Source organism: Strigops habroptila, chromosome 9 (genome assembly GCF_004027225.2).
Source record: "Strigops habroptila isolate Jane chromosome 9, bStrHab1.2.pri, whole genome shotgun sequence".
In the NCBI taxonomy this organism is placed as follows: Eukaryota; Metazoa; Chordata; class Aves; order Psittaciformes; family Psittacidae; genus Strigops; species Strigops habroptila.
This window is the reverse complement of record NC_044285.2, coordinates 30,599,028-30,619,863: the sequence shown is the minus strand read 5'-3', so window position 1 is coordinate 30,619,863 and position 20,836 is coordinate 30,599,028.

Below are 20,836 nucleotides of genomic sequence, written 5' to 3'. Positions count from 1 at the left end.
TAAAGAACTTCTTCCTTATATCTAATCTAAACTTCCCCTGTTTAAGTTTGAAGCCATTACCCCTTGTCTTACCACTACAGTCCCTAAGGAAGAGTCCCTCCCCAGCATCCTTAGAGGCCCCCTTCAGATACTGGAAGGCTGCTATGAGGTCTCCACACAGCCTTCTCTCCTCCAGGCTGAACAGCCTCAACTCTCTCAGCCTGTCTTCATACGGGAGGTGCTCCAGCCCTCTTATCACCCTCATGGCCCTCCTCTGGACTTGCTCCAACAGCTCCATGTCCTTTTTATGTTGAAGACACCAGAACTGTACACAATACTCCAAGTGAGGTCTCACAAGAGCAGAGTAGGGGGCAGGATCACCTCCTTTGACCTGCTGGTCACGCTCCTTTTGATGCAGCCCAGGATACGGTTGGCTTTCCGGGCTGCAAGTGCATACTGAAGCCAGGTCATGTTCAGTTTCTCGTCAACCAACACCCCCAAGTCCTTCTCTACAGGGCTGCTCTGAATCTCTTCTCCACCCAACCTGTAGCTGTGCCTGGGATTGCCCCAACCCACGCATAGGACCTTACACTTGGCTTGGTTAAACTTCATAAGGTTGGCATCGGCCCACCTCACAAGCGTGTCAAGGTCCCTCTGGATGGCATCCCTTCCCTCCAGCATATCAACCGAACCACACAGCTTGGTGTCATCGGCAAACTTGCTGAGGGCGCACTCACTCCCACTGTCCATGTCGCCGACAAAGATGTTGAACAAGATCAGTCCCAACACCAATCCCTGAAGGACACCATTCATTACTGGTCTCCAACTGGACATCGAGACCACAACTCTTTGCATGTGGCCATCCAGCCAGTTCTTTATTCACTGAGTGGTCCATCCATCAAATTGATGTCTCTCCAATTTAGAGACAAGGATGTCGTGCGGGACAGTGTCGAATGCTTTGCACAAGTCCAGGTAGATGATGTCAACTGCTCTGCCCCTGTCCATCAGTTCCGTGGCTCCATCATAGAAGGCCACCAAATTGGTCAGGCAGGATTTCCCCTTAGTGAAATCATGTTGGCTGTCACCAACCACCTCGTTGTTTTTCATGTGCCTTAGCATAATTTCCAGGAGAAACTGCTCCAAGATTTTGCCAGGCACAGAGGTGAGACTGACTGGTCTGTAGTTCCCTGGGTCTTCCACCTTCCCCTTCTTGAAAATGGGGGATATTATTACCCTTCTTCCAGTCATCGGGAACTTCACCTGACTGCCATGATTTTTCAAATATGATGGACAGTGGTTTAGCAACTTCATTCGCCAGCTCCTTCAGGACCTGTGGATGGATTTCATCAGGTCCCATGGACTTGTGCACGTTCAGGTTCTTAAGATGGCCTCGAACCTGATCCTCTCCTACAGTGGGCCTAAAACTGAAAACAAAAAAAGAAAACCTATGCTGGCTTTTCTGAATTGTTTGGTTTCAATATTTTGTATTCCATTTAATGTTATTCTTTCATATTTTCCAACTAGGCACTACCTTAACTTTCTGAGAGATAACCTGTTTCAAACAAAAACCTAGAACTCTTCAATTTTGAAAATGTCAAAACAGAAGAGTGACAGCTCTAAAACTGTTTGCAAAATGGAAAATTAATCAGAATGACTTTTTCCATGTGAAAATCATGAAATAGTGTTTTACAAGGAGTAGACATCAGAATATCACCAATGATACCTCTATCACTGCTTAGTCATGATGCTCTGTGAGCTGCAAGCACTCACCCAACCCTGCTGCTCAGAGAGGCCAGCTATAACAGAGCCTGGGCTGGGATATTCCCTGGATTTCCCTCCCACTACAAAACTGAAGTTGGTCTTCCTGTTCCCTGTAACCTCTAACACATTACAATAGCTCACATTTTTATAGGACATGGCAAAAAATAATAAAGCAAAAATCCAAGCAAAAGACTTCCATAAGACAGATTAGTCTTATTAAAGAAATTACCATTTTTATTACAGAAATGCTTTCTAAGCCTTTTTTCTAAAAGCCTGTTTTATCTTTTACTTTCTCTTCAAGCTGTTCACTACCAAAAGCCATCAGTAGATTTTGCTTAAAGACCATTTGAGGGCTACAGAAAAATCACAAGTAATTCCTGCAAACTCCACATAGAGACATTGCTCCTCAGCTGTTTCAGTTTTCAACAGGTTGCCATGTATTCTGTTCCTCAAAGTGTCGTCTTTGATTTTGTAAATTTACATTAGGAATGCAGAATCATGAAACCCCAGTTACAGATGCTTTACAACTGATAAAAAAAAGAAATGCAAATACTATTTTCCTCTTCTTTTATTTGTATGTGGCCTTTTTTAGAGATTTCATATAGGTTTTAATTTACATTTAGGTAATCAGCCTGCTTTTCAATGCAACAGAAAGCTTCCTACTTAGAATAAATTTACTTAACAAGAAAATGCTGATTTATTCAAATCAAACTGGCTGTGACTGTCTGCCTCTGCTCTAATTAATATTTAATTATTTATTCAAATTACAGAAGCTTCTATGGGAGCGTGCCAGCCCAGAATAACCAAGGAGCTGGGGAACAGAATCGTCATTTGAAGGAGCCCAAAGTTCAAATCCCTATCCTGATTTAATTTTTTGGTTCTGGGAGGCAGGACAGTGACTATCTCCCCTGTGATGAGAAGAATCACATACGATCTGATTTGAATTGCTGCTGAGCATCTCAGTGTCAAGACCTAGTAGGATGCGTTGTCTTATGTGTAAAGCGGGGACAATACTAAACTACTTCACAGATATGTGCTGTATAATTAGCAGCTGCAGACTGTTTTGAGATTGAATCTTTCTTAGTTACAGGAGGCAATGAAAGGATATTGTGAACAGAACTTTGCAACAACCATTCATGTCACCAACTCATGGCAAATCTTAAATCAGAATTTGGACCAGGAAGCAGCAGAAAAAGGCTTTTAGGTATATAAAGATACAATTAATGAAAAAGAAACATCACACTTTCATGTTATTGAGCAATACGATAGGTGATTCCCAAGGCTGATTTTAACAAATGCACACAAAGCTACAGAGAAATAATCCCTTTGTACCTGTCTGGACTCACCTATGTTTATACTGGTTTCATATTCAAGATTTGCTACGCTTCACATGCAATTAAATCATAAAGTTCAGTGAAACTGTCTTTTGAACACAAGTAGAAATTATAAACACAAAATTTTAGTTATGCTTTTTTCCTATAAATACTTTATATAATGCCCATTTTTATATGTTTTATATAATGCCCATAAAAGTTCATTAATATGAACTTGCAGTCTACAGACAGCCCCACAATAAAATCTTCCCTGTGTAATATTAGAAGTATCTCTACACTTACCCAAATAATGTCCTAAATTATATTTTGTCAGCTGCCATATGAGTACTAAGGCAGGCTGTAAAAAGCACATTAGAAAGTGCTACATCTGTAACACAACTATGAGATGATGTGACTTTTTGCTTTTTTTTCAAGGAGTCATTTCCTAATCAAAGCCCAGAAGCTGTTGAGCTAATGAAAATGTCATCTGCAATTTGATGGAGGCAGTTTTGATTACCTAGGTGTTATTGTGCATACTGCAGTGTTTTCTCAGTTACTGCAGAATATCTTATTTTCCTCCCTGGAGTACAGGGTCAATGACAACCAGAGGAATTGCGCAGAGAAACATGAGCTGTAACATGGTGGGTAACAACCCCTTCCAAGCACACACTGCACCAGTCCTCAAACACATCAGCACACCTATCAGAAAAAATAAAAGCTGGTTTGTGGCTATTCAGGGCCAAATGATTTAATTGCTAATCATACATCTATAGGCATAAAACCATTGCCAGAAACAGGCTTGATGCACACGATGGATTTTTGAAGGACTGATCCAAAACCTGATACAGTGCGATCAGTACTAATAGTGCATAAGGGCTGAAGAGAAGTTTAGTTTTTGACTAAGGGAAATGCATATTTGACAACACTAACATCTGTCACACATTGCAGTCAAACTCACCAAGTTCTAAACTCACTGAGTTTAGAAACAAAAGGAGCAACGTGAACATTTTTCAATGTTTCAACAATAAAATATTTGTTATATGAAACACAGTATGATTTTTCTCTCTGAATTTTCTTTTAATGTCCTTGTAGAAGAAATAAGTTTTAAAAAATTTGAGACAAAGTATTTTTATTGTGCTTTAAAGTTTAAATCCAGTTTTAAATACTGTTTTCAATACTCAAACTACTAGAACTACTTTTCAAGAATACCAGCTAACAAACAAACAAACACACAAAAACCCCCCTATGATTTGATTAGTTCTATAAGTTGTATGGACATGGTTCACTCACACAGATTTTTTCAGGATTGGAAGGTACCACTTGCTGTTTGATGACTACTCTCAAGTACATTACATACCCTCATGCTTTAATTTATTCAAGCATCAACTAGCCATAAATACTTAGCTTGCTTGTTTAATTCCAAATCACCAGGAGCTGCTCATTTAAGTCTATTGCTTCCCACTCACCCCACCTCCCCCAATCCCACCATTATAAAAGCCTGTAAACAGAGATGATCAGGGTAGTTTGGTAATATCTTTTTTCCTTTTTTTTTTTTTTTTTAATTTGAAAAATGGTATTTCCTGAAAAGGGTGTGTTAACATAATAAAGGGTGGTGGTGGTGATGTGTATTCAGCATTTTAAGTCTCTGAACCAAAGTGAGAATAGGACTTGAACCTCCAGCTCCTAAAACCTGTGCTGCTGACCTAGCAATGTACATGCTTCCAAAAATTACTAACAAAGATTTACTATAAACAAAGGAGATTGCAGATGAATACTGTGGCATTTATCCATACGAGTTATTCATAAGATGTTCGTACAAGTAATCCCTGTCTGTTTTGTCAACAACAAGCGAAACAAAACATGTAAATTTTGGTCTTGTGAAGGGGGGAAAAAAAAAAAAAAGGGAAGGGGAAAAAAAAAAAAAATCACCCAGATGAAAACTACAATTGTGTTGAAGATCACAAAAGGTTTACCTTAACATTAACACTGATGAATCAGCAAGTAACCTCACAAGCCCTTCAGAAAGACCGGATGCAGAAATAATTATTTATTAGGACCAGCACCCGACAAGATTGTTGTTTTGATGAATTGGCACACATGGAACTTGGGAGATGATGAATTGCACTGACGTTAATTCTATTGTGAACACGATTTGATTTATGAATTTTTTAACATAGAAGAGCACCCTCATCTCATATAAGGCAAAACACGTTACTAAAACATAGCAATAGTATAGGCGCTAGATACTGAATAAAATCTTGTACTCTATAGCTCTTCACATTCTCAGAAGGTTTAACTGTGAAATATGACAATCAATACATGTATCTGTACACTTGTGAAGTCAAAACTGATTTGTCAATCATCAGACAGAGAATGATGAATACAACTAGTTATTCTGCATAGTCAGCAATATCTGGCTTAAGTTACTATTTGCTAAGTAGACAAAATAAATGTCTCTGAGGGTATTTCTATCTCAATACAGTGGGATACATATTTTTTTATGTTCTTTTAGTCATGCAGTTCTAAGATTCTCTTATCTGTAATACTCCTAACAAAGCTAAACACAATGGAATAGAATAATTCATAGAAACTAAAATGCTGCATGTTTATACAAATTTAATTTATATCCCTCTCCAGAGTCTTGTACTAGCATTAGACAAGCTTACATGAATGTCTCTGCCTATGAATCTAACTCTAAACCTTATACGATGCCATTGTACTGAGAAATGAAGGGGGGGGGGGGGGGGAGTTGCTTTATTTTACAATGAGAAAAAGTGTTTTTTCTCCTCCTTCAAGGGTAACCCTGGCCATGAATACGTGGATAACACAAGTTACCTCAGAACAAGCTGAAAATCACCTGGGGAAATTGAAAACTTCCAACATGAGCCAAGTATCACAGATGTCATCATATTTGCTCTTGAGGACTCATCAGAAGCTAGAGCAAAAAGCTTTAAAATGTACATGGCTAAAATACACAAACAGAAATACTTTTATTCCTGCCAAATACACTAGCAAACTAAATCTCATGCAGAAAACATGCATGCTGCCTTTTTCCTGCTTTGTGCAGGTTGTCTTTATGCAGAAGACCAAATATCTATGTTCTGAGAATATGTGAGTCTTATGAAATGGACCTAAATCCATACAGACTTTGAGTAGATTTGAGGCACCTATAAAAATTGTCCTTTATATTTAGGCGACATTTTGAAACATATTCTTTTGACTCCTTTATTTTCGTTTACAACAGTGAAACAACAAGGTAGGGACTATGTTTGGAAATTCCCTGTGACCAGGGAAATTTCCAGTAACATTATGGTAGTGAGAATTTATGAAGTTAAACTGCCAGTTCTCCAAAGCCACATTCCTCTACCACTGCCACGCCAACAGGTCAGTAAACTTCACTTGCCAGCCAGAAGTCCTATGATGATTCAGGTAAAACTTCAAACGTAGCCATACCAAGCATGTGAGCACACCAAAGAAATTTATGGGTTCAAACATAGAGAGGGGAAGTTTAGGTTAGATATAAGGAAGAAGTTCTTTACTGTGAGGGTGGCAAGGCACCGGAATGGGTTGCCAAAGGAAGCTGTGAATGCTCCATCCCTGGCAGTGTTTAAGGCCAGGTTGGATGGAGTCTTGGGTGACATGGTTTGGTGTGAGGTGTCCCTGCCCATGGCAGGGGGCTTGGAACTAGATGATCTTAAGGTCCTTTCCAACCCTAACTATTCTATGATTCTATAAATTAATAGCTCAGTCTGAAGTCCATAGAAGACTAACATTAAAAGTTCCTAGAGGATTAGTTATATCTTTTTCTGAAGGTCAAGAAATATTTGATTTAGTGGAAAAAATTAAGAGGGTTTTTTGTGCTGTCTGGGCTGCTTTGTCCATCCATAGGTGTTAACAGCTCTCCCAAGTGGATAATTTAGCAGATTCCAGTTTCTATCTAAACTCTAAAATATGCAGAAAATTCACTGTTTTTTGCCTCCTTGGCAATCCATCAACCTTAATTATAATTGTGCTGGAAAAACATAGCACTGTTTACAGAACTTTTTAAAGCCTTACTTGTTCTGCTGCCATTATAAGAAAACTAAATAGCTGAGCAATTTAATTTAATTTCTGCAATATTGCCTCATGTTTTCTAAACAAGAACCATAGCTCTTCTAAGTTTGAAACATCTGAACTATTGATTACAGTACACATTCTTTAGAAAGTATAATGGATTAAACAGGTTATTTTTGTCATTCAACAAAAGCCATAATGAAGCATGGATGACTAAAACATGTTGTCTATTTGTTTTGTCTGTTCTATTAAAACTGAAGTAAACCAGTGTATTTTGGGATGAGTAATCATGAGGTTATACATTTCCACTGGCGAAAGGAAGCCACAGAGAAGCTGTGCTCATAGCTGTGAACTCCTCTAATATTTTGACTGGTAGGAAGGGTTTGATGAAGAAAAGGTGATTCTGTGAGCTGTGGCATCCTGTGGAGTTTCTTGTTTCAAGATGGGTTTATTAGATGCCTGAGGACTTTTTTTTTTCTTTCTTTTGTCTGATCCAAGAGGTTTTTTGCATATAATCAGCATATTTTTTTTTTTCTTCCATGTAGATTAAAGGGGAGTTTTCAGCCCTTTCCACACTGGAATATTTAATAACCTTTTTCCTTTTTCTTGGCATGAAGTAAGGAGATAAAAAAGAGAGAGGCAGCCAAATACAGGCAGCATGAGTAAAAGTTACTGTCTTTGTTTCATTCTCTTAGAGCAGTACACTAAAAAAACAACATAATGCCCCTATTTGTGGCCATCTGTAGCTCTAGCGCACCTCTTGGGACCTGGGGAGGGGCTATATTTCAACTCACACAGTGTCAGCGGGATTGACCTGAAGCAGATGAGGCAAGAATGAGACATCTTTAAGACATTTTTGCACCTTCACCTTCATCTGTCACCTCTGCCCAGGTCAGGTTCTATCCAGTTTTACTGGTATGCCATGAAATACATCAGCCAGATAAGAAAGAGTGTTGAGCATGAAAGACCAGTTCATGTAGTGAGTTACAGCAAATGAGTTTGGAAGGCTGCATTCCCACGAATCAATCAAAGCTAGGCAGCCACAAGAGTCAAGACATCTAAAACTAGCTGAACAAAAACAGAAAAAAAGGGAGATTTTGGTTTGAAAAGCTTGTGACAGAGGATAAGTAAAAATTCAGACAATGAAGCAGTCAGCCACACATAGCCCTGAGAAGACCCTTCATCTTGTATAAATCAGTAAATGGAGGGAATAAGGGAATAATTACTACACTAGCTGAGGGGTTTTCCCTAAAATAAATAAATAAATAAATAAATAAATAAAAATTGTTAACAGGCAACTTAGGCAACTTTATCATTCATTAGACCAAGAAAAGAAGCTAATGTGGCGTTATTCTTCCCAAGAGTATCTTAACAAACCTTAAGAACAACATGAAGTCAAAAAGACAACTGGTTCTGTTTAACCTGGCCATTCATGCCACCAGTTCTGACTGTGTCACTATCTTTTCTTGCCTACCAAGATTTATTTGCATTTGCCAACTTGAAAAAGGGCTGGTTTTCATGGTAAGAACTGGTTTTGCATCTCAAGAATTCTTACTTTGGATTTTGTCACTATGAAGGACTATTTTCACTAACAGAAGTAGTACATTTTTATCCATGGTAAAAACTGCAATGGACTTTAGCTTGCAACAAAAACTTTCATTAAATTTTGAATTAACAATACTAACAAACAAACTCTTTGCTCTTTCAGTTAACATTTTGGGAAGCCTAAATGAGTATATATTTTCTGTCAATACTCAACTTCTCATGTTAATTGTATTCCAATGGAGAAACCTACCTAGAAGAACAGAAATCTATCATATTTGCTTTCCATATGCACAAACGATGACACATAAAATCCTCTGCAATGTACCAATATGTCAAAAGAATTATAGAAACAGCCACAACAAGAAAGATCAAAGAGACAGTTTCTCATATGATTTGAATGGAAAGCAAGTAAGCAAGTTTGAAACATCAGTGACTTATGTAAGAAACTAAAGCACAATCTGAAAGAGCCCATCATCTAACTTCCACGCAACATTAATGGCAAAGGATCATCTAGTAGTCTTTCTGAAACGGAAGCCAATAAAAAGCTCTAGAGATAAGGAGACCCTTGCTAACAATGTGGGTCCTTATGATCTCAATTTTCCCAATGCTTCATTTTCAGGTCTGAATTAATTCTGGATGTGGTTGGGCATCCAGATTTTGTCAACTATTTTTGCGTTCTTTCCCATCTCCTCCAGAGATAAGTGTACGTAGAAACTTGCATTGATATAATTTATCCCACCAAATTTGACACACAGGAAAAGACTCGCAGCTTAGTGAAGGCTGACAAGGCATATTCTCTTCCTCTTAAAAAAATGTATTTGTTTGTATATGCACAGAGAGTGAGAGGGAGACAGAGACTTCTCATAATCATTGCAGCAAATTATAAATGATGTATGAAATGAAAACATTCCTGTCAAGTGCACCGAGAAGTATATAGACAGTGCCACCATGGAACCAGCATTTGTCACGTTACTCACTTATTGAAAGCCACTGTCTCAAAGTTAACACAAAAAGCCTCTGTAGTTACACATTTCAACCTCCACAGTATTTGTGTTTTTCTATGTATTTTCCAAACCAGTTCAAAATAAGCATATTGCAGACTTTTAATCACATCAAGCTCTCCAAACTTTCAATTATTATAATCTAAACTAGCACTGAAAACCACATATACCAATGTTTCAAAAGGAATCTTAAGTTCTAAAATAATGAAATAAACTAATCATTAAAAAGCAGACTGGTAAACCACAGTTTCATATTTCTGTGTTAGAAATAGGCAGAAATGGTCTGTGACTGCAGATTATTATAAAGGAATCTCAAGGATCAGTGGATTGCTAAATTGGGTTTTACCTCTGCAATTAAAAAAAATGAAGACTTAGTTTACTCTGGGTTATAATTTGCGATCAAATTAGCTATATTAATTAGTCTGATTTTTGCTATCACAGCTCTTCTGAGCAAACCTTAATTTTAAGGAATTTATAATTGGATAAAGATTTATCTTTGTGACCATCAAAGCTATGCAGGTATTTAAGCATTTTCATTCTAGTGCCTATGGAAGAGCTGTTTCTCGCTTTACTGCTAAAATCACAGCTACAGCATCCTCTGTGTGAGTAAGAGACTTTGAGAAGAATCTGCTTATAATATAAGTTGATAATGATGTCTCAAGTTGGAAAAAAGTAAAATGTCGGCAGAATAGCTAGAAGACAGCCCCAAGATACCAAGGAAAAAGAAGAGGTTTTGTATAAGGCCAGATAGGAGCACTGATGGTCTGATCTGATCTTCTATAAATCATCTGGATTTTATGCTTGTGCAAGCTGAATATGTGCGAAGGGGTACACAAAACACATACCACCAGCTGGAGACAAGGCATTGCTACGTGTCCTGCTGTATGCAAAAAAAGGTGAAAATACTGTGCAAATTTTCTGAAGGACAAGTATCAGGATTTAATCCAGTTTGAAGCACACTAAGCTCATAAATGTAAAATATTTTGCTTTGAGAACTGGAGAAAGCAATTCAAACATCCTCCATATATCATCACTGTATATGCCTCAGAGCTAAAATGCCACAATTTCACCAGTCTGTCTCTTCTTCTGCAGGCAGACGTGTATCTGCAACTTTAATTTAGGCACAGGTGCAGTTCCAGATACTTATGCTTCTAATTAAACTGTATTGAGTTGCAGGTGTAAATCAGTCAGAAGCTGATTCACATTTTAGTTGGGCTTCATTACTGGGTGCAATTTTAGTCTTGGTAAAATGTCAGTCTTAAATTTGTTCCCTCTATGCAAAAGTAAATCCAAAGCATACCTCATCCCATCATATGCTATGGCAGAATAAGCCTAACTGACAAAGTATAAAAACAAAAGATAAATTACTTTTGAAAGATGTAACATGCTGATATTAAACACAATCAAGAAACAAGACAAAATGAAGATCTGACCACGATTAGCTCCTTTCAGCATTTCATTCAGATTTGTTTTTAAATGAATGATTAAAGAACTATGATGCAAAGCGGTGTTTAAGAATTTGCATAGTGGAGCAGAGGGTAAGACCTCTATCACAATACCTTCTCAGAATGCAGTACTTGTCTTCATCTCAGCAAGTACATGGTTTTTTCTCAGATCTGTCTTTTTTCTTGCCAACCGAGACATCTAAAACTCCCCTAAGAATGAGCTGAGTCTTGAACCAGTGGATTTTCAGTCACAGTACACTATTTGCAAAACCTCTGACATGTACTTAATTATCCTATCCAGATGAAAAACAATTTCTGTGATGAAAATAGCCCAGAAGGTCCATTTTTAAGTTCTCCTCAACTCTCACGTATTACTTAACGGATTCCTTAATATTAAGTCAGTTTCATATTTTTCCTTCCTCATACCTCTAACATGGGCAGTCTCCATTAGCTGGCATTCAGCCTTAAAACACTTCAAATTACGCAGATGTTTTATCCACATACTCAAAGATGGTGTTTCTAACACTGTTCATGGATTTCTCTTTCCTTTTCAAATTGCACAGGAAAACTTTTTTAATCACACAGGAGAGCTAGGCAAATCTTTTTACTAACTGAAAACTTGAAATGGTGGTGTCAGTCACAGGGAAGGAAACTGTGATTTCTAATAGCCACTGCAAAAGCACAGTCCTTTGAAATCAACAACTAAATGCTAATGCAGCATATTGACACTCTCAACCAACAAATTTGATTTCTCCCCCAGTTACCTATCAGCAACTCTCTAGAAACTATGTGGATACATGTACATAACTGAGCAAGAGGCTACCCAATAAAGGAAACTGTTTATTTGCCATACCCATAAGTATCAGTATATTTCAAGTTCTGTCCTCACATGTCCAGGTAATAAAACAGCATTTTAATCTATATGAATTTTTCTTCTTTTAGTATCTATGTTTTGTCAGACAGACTAATTAGTGACAGATGATCAAATTAGCCCTTTATCAAGCGGTAGAAATTGTGCTTTCAGGTTCATAAATTCAAGGCTTAAGGAATAGCTTAACTGTGTGCAATTAAGCACAGACTCAAGTGTCCTGCTAGGCTACAGCCTTTATGTTTAAGGCAGGTGGTCCAAATTCTCAAGCATTCATATGCAGGCAGAATATACTTCCATGAACATAAGGAATTTAATTTTTAATTTTTTCCCAATCTTGCTCCGCAAAAGGATATGAAATCAGAGCTGCGAGATAGTGATTTTAGACATAATTGTCTCACAGAAAAAGTTAACTTGTTCTTAGTAGCTAGAAGATTCACATACTTTGTATTGAGGACTTACTTTCAAATAAGGTATGACATTCTGCCTTCATTGCTCAGTTTGCATTGATTAAACTAAAGCATAGCAACACTAACTCTCAGGCAGCAAAAGTGAGATCTCTGTTAAAGGCAGCATCGTTATAAATCATGCTGGTAATGTAAACAAGTGCGATTCTCTTAAATAATTTATACACACAGTTTATTGATATCCAAAGCCTCCTCTTAAACAGCACCACAGCAAAGCGTAACTGCTTGATTAATCTAGAAAATTATTAACTGTACACAGGAACACAGTTAACAGGAATAGAGGGCAACGGATGAGACAAAATGACGGCTAGGATTATAGGAAGTGCAATAGTATTTCAGTTTAGTCAAGCCAACTTGAAGATTTGCAACAGCAGAATACACACCCTAGTTTTTAGGAACGCAAAAGACGTTTGCAAAGAAAGGACACTGATGCTGAAGACTGAGGTTCAGGAGCTGGAAGTCAGAATAGAACAAAAGCCCTGCACTACAAGGCTGATGATCTGAACCCTATGAACACAGACAGTTGCTGACTAGCTTACCTAGTCAGGCACCATTTGCAACTCTTACACTGCATGGGCAGGATTTTAACCCATATAGTTATGCTTTCTCAGCTACCTAAAAAAGTAAGACCTCTGAGATTCATGTTTCTTGTTGGATCTCTGAAATTCCACTAATCTCCCTGTTAAGCTTCCTTAAATAGTTTCACAAAGGATATAATTAACTGGACCATTAATCTTTATGTTATATATATATTAACCTTTTCTCCAGACAGATGTGTACCAGTCACATGACTTCCATAGAGCTCTTATTAATTCTAAAAAATTCAGAGAGCAGAAAATAAAAAACTGTCATTCACCGAAACACAAAGTTTAAGAAAGAAAATACGTAAGAACCATGACATCAACAACAGTCAGAGCTACCTGACCTAGTTGAAGATGTCTCTGCTTACTACAGGGGGGGTTAGACTAGATGACCTTTAAAGGTCCCTTCCAACCCAAACTGTTCTATGATTCTACAAGGCAGCTCAGAAAGGCTCCGTAAGTAAGAAATGGCAGCTAGATTTAAATTCTGTTAGGGGCCTTTTTACAGGCTGCAAAAGGCAGAAGCCAGAAGGCACAAAGATGTGCTGCTGCTGTTGAACAGCTACTGCTGTGGAGACACATTTATCTACTTATCCTTGTACCAGTGCAGCGTAGAACTTTACCCCTGGATTCTATCAACGCATTTCAAGGTATGTATCAGTTCACTGATGACAGTGTATGAAAATCAGATCTGGTTCATGATAAATAAGAATTAATAAGTGGAACAAAACAATTAGAGTCATCCAGCTCTTCTAATCTGGTCTTAAAATATTGGCTCTTCAAATTTCCTCACATTAGTTCTGTTTTGAAAAATGTCCTAATACAAAAGATCACATGCTGTGTGGTAAAAAATACCCGCTTAATCGATTTTTTCTCACAAAGTTTGAAAGATTTTATCAGAGATGTCAATGATATGAAAGCAATAACAATGTCATCCCTTGATCTCTGCTTCTTGTTTTCTATTTTAGGACATTAGATCTATATAGAGGGAACGCCGCACCAATACACATATTAGCTGAAAACAATTCCAATCAGTTGACATAAAATGATTTTCAGAAGATGAATTACCAATTTTATAGCATCTTTCCTATCATAATCCTAATAACATGCTTCTTTCTCTTCATACCTTTGCTTAAAAAGAAATGACACTGATGGAAACTTCTGGTTTACTGGTTTTCTTCTTTTGTTCATTACAATAGTCTTTGATCGCCAAATACTAACATTAGCCAAGACATAATCTTTTACTTAAATAGGTACTTAGGGATAAGTAAACCTACCCATTAATGATATTCTGAAATTTACTTCCCATTTTCCTACCATAAATCCATTTCATTTGCTTGTTTAAAGAATTCCACCATACATGAATTTCATTGTAAACTGAGTGAAAATAAAAATCTTAGTTCAGTACAAGTGCCTTGACCAGCCCCTGATCAGAGGAAACAAAAAATAAAGGGGAAGTAGTGTTTCATCTCATCTTCAGAAGCAGTAGATCAAAGGTAGGAAGAGTCTATAGTAACCTAATGTAAGAAATAACTGTTGGCAGAACACAAGTATGTTTCACCACTGCACTCTGACCATCCTGTCTCACTTGAGGATCTAGTGATTAAACTCTGCGTGAGCCAAGACCTGTGCGTATAACAGAGATGCAGGAATTCCTACAGATTCTGGTACAGCACATATTTCACACAAGAGAACTATTTTCACCTTCTTGTGTCTAATGTGCAATTTTACACGGAATAATTGAAAAGAGAATAGGAAAAAGAATGTCATGGTCACATATGGTCTTGAGAGGAAATACATATAGAGAGTCATTCTAAAGCCCAAGCAAAAGCTCATATATGTGGCTATAAAAAAGACGATTATAAAACAAATGTGTTTTGGGGAAATTCAAGAGTGGAATGATCTTCCAGAGAATTTGTGCCTGCATCCAAAGTTCACTTTTCCAAAAGGTAAAAAAAGTTTTGTTGAGAAAAAATTGATTTATGAAAATAGAACAGTTTTAAAGGCCTTTTCACTGCCACTGCAGATTTTCTTTGCAATATAGCTGAATACCACGCTGACAAGACGGAACCTAAAACTTAAATGCAGATGTGCACAGATTTGATTCAAATCCACTGCTATTAGCAAGGGTATTTCTGAGAACCTCAATAGGATTTGGCCCAAGTCCTTTACTTAACCCTTCTGTTGACATGTTTTTTTAATAGTGGATAAAACTGAAAGTTCATGTGAGTTCTTACAAGCATAATGCACTGATGTTTCTCTCTTTTGGCTAAGGGCTGCTTCTTCAAAATATTGTTAAAAAGAAGAAAGGAAAAAAGAAATCTGAAATTGTTAGTTATCTGAATATGTATTTCAGAAATATTCACTTATAACTGAGCAAAAGGATTTATTTATGAAGCAAAGCAACATGCAATATGCAACAGTTCATTAAAGTTAGCTTATGGTTCACTTTCATTAAAGTTGAATAATTTCTTACTAAGTAGGGTCACTGTATATCTAATTTTCTTGTAACTGTGGTGAATACTCTGTAAACAACATTAGTAGATTTTGGAATTAGATAACTACTAAGATCAAAGCTATTCCTAGTAGTTTTAATACTGTTAAAAAGAAGCAACTCTGTGAGTAAAATATATAAGCTCATATTTTATTACAAGAGCAGAATAGCTGCATTTTCCAAGTCAGCATTCAGTTAGCAGAAATTCTAAGATCTGAATACTTCTAGTAGAGTACTGGCAGTAGGCTAGCTGGACCTTACATATCACCACTAATGAGGGGCAAGCAAGAAAATGGTTTCTCTTCAGAGGCTGAGGGTTTCCCATGTTCTTATGACAGTAGGGTATGCCATCTTCTATTTCCAAACAGATGTTCTAAGGAACAAGTTTGCCAGGGATATTAAGCAGTGGTGAGTGTTAACCAAACAGATGTACTTTATATTTTACATACATTGAAAAGAGGGGCAAAACTTTCTTTATGTGATGAAATTCATAAATACATGAGCAAGCTCTTATAAATTACATCAAAGCCACCTAAGCCACCTTTTCCAAATCTTCATACTTATCCCAGTCCAATACATGCCCTATAACCATATTTTTACATACTTGAATACAACTGCATGGATTTTCAAAGGACTCAAATTTCAGGGAGTTTCAAATGCTCCGATATTAATTTCCTTCACAGCTACAGGCACACAGCTTTTAACAAACTGATTTGACAGGATTTGTGCCATCTCAGCATATTGCAATGTACAGCCAATGTATAGTGCTTTTGTTTATTTAGAGTGAGATGTTCGTGGATTTATTTATTCCCAAGGAGAGGGAAGGACCCACAAGGGAAATAAGGTTTGCAATATTTAAACATTACTATAATCCCTCTGGATCTGTTAAAGTTATGTATGTTCGTGGGTAAATGAAAACAAAGCTTTAGAAGCCATAGCATTATTAAACACAAGAAAGGCCAGTTTCTCATTTATAGCATAAAACAAGCCTGGCAATGTAAAGATAAAAAAAAAAAAAAAAAGGCATATTAATATTGTGTCCTGGCTGTTTGATTAGAGATCTGTGGAGGCAGCAGTTCCGGCAACCATGCAGCAAGAGGTTGACTGTTAAGTCTGCTCTGCAAGAACATTTGACAAGAGAAATGAAAGAAGTTCCAGCTGCAACATCAAAAAATCACAAAGTGTTTAAGCAAGACCCTGCTCAAGCTCAGCACCAGTGATAACAGTGAGGAAAGACAGACTGCATTGTCTTCTAATGAAAAAAGGTGGTAATACCTTATTAAAAAAAAACCACAAAAACATACAGAATATTTACCAAACTTGGACTTAACATAAAATGAACTCAATTCGCCAAAGTCATGAGCTCAAGCGATCTCTATGCAGCTAAGTTTCTTTAAAATAATACAGGCTTGAATCTGAAACATGCTTTGAATGGAACACTATTGCTTATCAAAACCAACTCATTACCTTTCTTAGGTGTGAGCTATTTGATTGAAATGCACTTAAAGGGTATAAATAAATATGCCAAATTTAATATTCATTTTTCTGACTTTATACAAGCCAAAGTGCACTTAGAGTAAGGCAAAGCACTCTATGGAAACAGAATGAAAACAAAAGTAAGTCTTCCAAAATGAAATTAACCAACTAGGAGTGCAATCAATGTAGTAGTGACACCTTCCTACAGCAAATGCCCTGTAAAATTCCCTGCAAGGCTAATTTAAAAGTAAATGTTTGGTTGTTAGCAATAACCGTTCATAATAATAAAAGTGAATGCTAAGCAAAGACACATAGATCCTCAGGTCATGATTCTTTCAGCCTTTGCAATCATTTCAGAGCCACAAAGTTAATAGCTGTCAAAATTTCTGCTGGTGTTTTGAATATCCAATCCAATTTTTTTGGCAAACAAAATGGAATTAACCTATTAAATCAGGAATGAGTAAGGGCAGCTTTAGCACTTTTATACTTTGGCCATGTATTAGAGGGCATTTGGAATTTCCTTTCACTAAATCTTTTCATGTGACTATTTTCTTCAGCATCTCATGCATTTGCTCATAATTCATCTCAGCTATAGTGCACAACATAATCCATTCCTGAAGGAATGATGCTGAGCAAGTATCGTTATGGACATCATAGATGTCTTTAATGCTCATCTATCTTCTCGTAAAAACAGCTCCCAAACAAGAAATCTTCAGATATGTCAGAATACTTTTTCTAGAGCCTAAAAAAATGAGATACACAGTAATACATTTCAGAAGTCTAAAAAACTCTTTATAGTCCTTATTGCAAGCCAGTGTTAAGAATATCAGGTGTCTCTGAAACCGTAAGGAGATAGGTTTTGATAATGAAAATCTCTACAGATGTAGCACGCATGCAAGAAAACTGCATATTGAGAGTGTCTCCTCAATGGGCTTGTTCTTACCAAATCTGATTTCCCAGTAGAAATCATTTCCATTTCAATATGGGAGAAGCAGAATTTAATGACTGAACAGAACAGCAGGAGCAGCATGTTTCCTTTCAGTTGCTTTGTACAATTTTGATAAAACATATTTCACTCTTCCACAGCTATACCCTTCCTTCCTTTAGGGAATCCTATAAAGCAATATTAGAGCTGGGCCATAGTAGCAACATCTATACTGTCCATGGTATGGATTGTGAGCCCATGCTGGAGGCCAGGTTCAGAGATCTCCTGACTGCTTACCTGGTGCAACATGTCCAGGAGCAGTTTTAAGCCAGCTGACATACAGCAGGGAAAAATTTTGCATGTGTTAAGTGTCATCCTATATGTGCAGCTCTTGCCTGTGGTGTGGACATGGCAGCACACAGCACTTTGAATGTGGCTTGGCCACCTAGAGGGATCCTTTTTCTGCTGTTGCAATGCCATCAACATTCAAGCAAACAGCAGGTCTCAGAAGCACTATTGCCTCTGCTATAGCCTCTAGAAAAAGCAGGATAGTTCAAACTCTGCATTTATGTTGACAGAGTAGTGGGGACTGGATATGAGAAGGAGTCAAGTACACTCACAGGCCCAGAGCTCTGTTAGTATTCATAAACATACACCTTCTCTCTAAGGCAGAAAGAGATGGGTCCTTTAATCTTTTCTTCTCTAAAGACTCTGAAGCAGAATCTCTTGAAACACATTTCTCTTGAACATTCTTTTACTGCACTTCATTTTTTATAAAATGAGTTATTGTTGACTTGCTAAACTGAATCGGAGCTTGGAGCATGATGCCTTATTACACTAATCCAGCTCCTCCATAGCCTCAGTCTTCTAGCTAAAAGTATGCAAATAGTTCTGAAGTGCTGGGTATGCCTGTAGAGCTGAAATTCTTTTGTTGAAGCAATGCAAACAATGCCGTCCTTTTTGTTTTGCCTTTAAAATACCTGAAACATCACATCTGCCATGAAGGACAAGCAGCCAGCAACATTTCAGTTTTGAAAATCACTCACCTTGACATCATAAACTGTTTTTGAGTTTGAGCTAGAAGGGAATGGAACAAACCATGCTTTATCACAAGCACAAATGCTACCTGAGGTCAAATGTTTTCAAATAGGTATCCATTAAAAAAACAAGTTGACAACATCATTCTTCTCATAGAAATACTAAGGGATGCACCCTGGGGTTTGATGGAGTTTTTAAAGAAACTTGCTTTCACATTCTTTCAAATGTAGAAGTATAGTCCTCTTTGGGGAAAAAAACAAACCAAAACAAAACAACACCAAACCTTTCAACCTTTTAGAAACCATTATTTTAAGCATTCTGATGTAAAATAAGTCACTAAAGCATTTGAACATATGCAAAGTGGGGGAAATTATCGTTGAAGTATATTCTAGATGGAAGTAGCTTTCACAGAAATGTGTAGCACATTTTGGCAATTTCAATCTCCCTGAAATGGATTCTGGGGTGTAATGAAACTAACCGCTGTGTTGAAAATATATTTGGACTGCACAGCCCCGAAAAATGGTACGATTTACTGATTAAAGATAATAATCTGTTCCATAACTGCTTTTTAAAATATGGTTGCATGTACATCTAAACACACACACATACATACGTACGCATATGTACATATACACAATTACCTTCAATGGTATAGAGCAACATGTTTACCTTGAAATATCTATGATAATTAGGAGCAAAATGAAATGTGGGGAAAAACATTCATGAGGATCAAAACCAGCAAAAATTTTCACTTTGATATTCTATAAATTATTCACAAAGCATCCATTCCATCTCCACTTGATGCATTTTTTTCTTACTCTGCACTGGCTTTGTAATAACAATAACTGTCTTGATAAATTACTTAGAACATTATTCAATTTCAAGTAGCCGCATTTGTTTTCATGTTTTCAGCAAAATTATGGCAATAGAAATAGATTATTTAATTGCTTCTTCAAGCAAGGACTACAGGTGGTTTGTTTTTTGCGTGACTAATAACTCACATTTTCCTCTTCATTCAGTCACTGAGATTTTCAGACTGTTGGCAGAGGGAGAAGGTGAAGTGGGCTTTATTGTGGCAAGAAAAAATATCGTTATATGTGTACATTATGGTGATGATGATGAGAGAAAGAGATCACAAAAGCTAATGTAATTTCTTTCAACAGCATCCTTCACAGAGAAGAAAAAAAATAAAACCCAAAGAGAATATATGCACAGTGTTTCTCTTCTTTGTTTCAAAATAAGCTGGAGTGAAATTTTTATCATAAAACTACACTGACTTCATTTATCTATACAGACATTTTTGTATAAACAGCTATGCTCCATTATTTTATCTCCTTTTCATTTGTATTCACAAATAAAATTGTTACTCTAAACTGACCAGTACTATTTTCACACCTATGACCTGTAAATTTTTGATGAACCATGCGGACTAAAGAGTCTGCCTATGTTTTGTTGTTCCTGCTTTGCTTCATATTTGATCTAGTTTAAGTTTCTGAACTATTTGCCTCAATCATATCCCAGTTACAAGCTACATCATTTCCACTCAAGACTTGTTTGGGTATTGGTATTTTTCATAAACCAAACAACTTAAGTACTTTAGAGTCATATTAGCTACAAATATACACATCTGCACACAAACGTTTCTCTGAATTAAAGCCACTCTGTAACTGAAAGATTGCTTGCAAAGTCTGTTTCAATATTTTAACAGAGGTTGGTGAATTCTGGTAGGGTTTAGTCAGAACTGTCACAAAAGTCCCAGATGAGGAGGCAAAGAGATGATCAGGACAAACAGACCAGAAAGCAGCATGATGAAAAAGGATATAAGGAAGGTCTGTACAACTAGTTTCTAAATTATCTCCTAACACATTGACAGACTAGGGATTTTCTGCT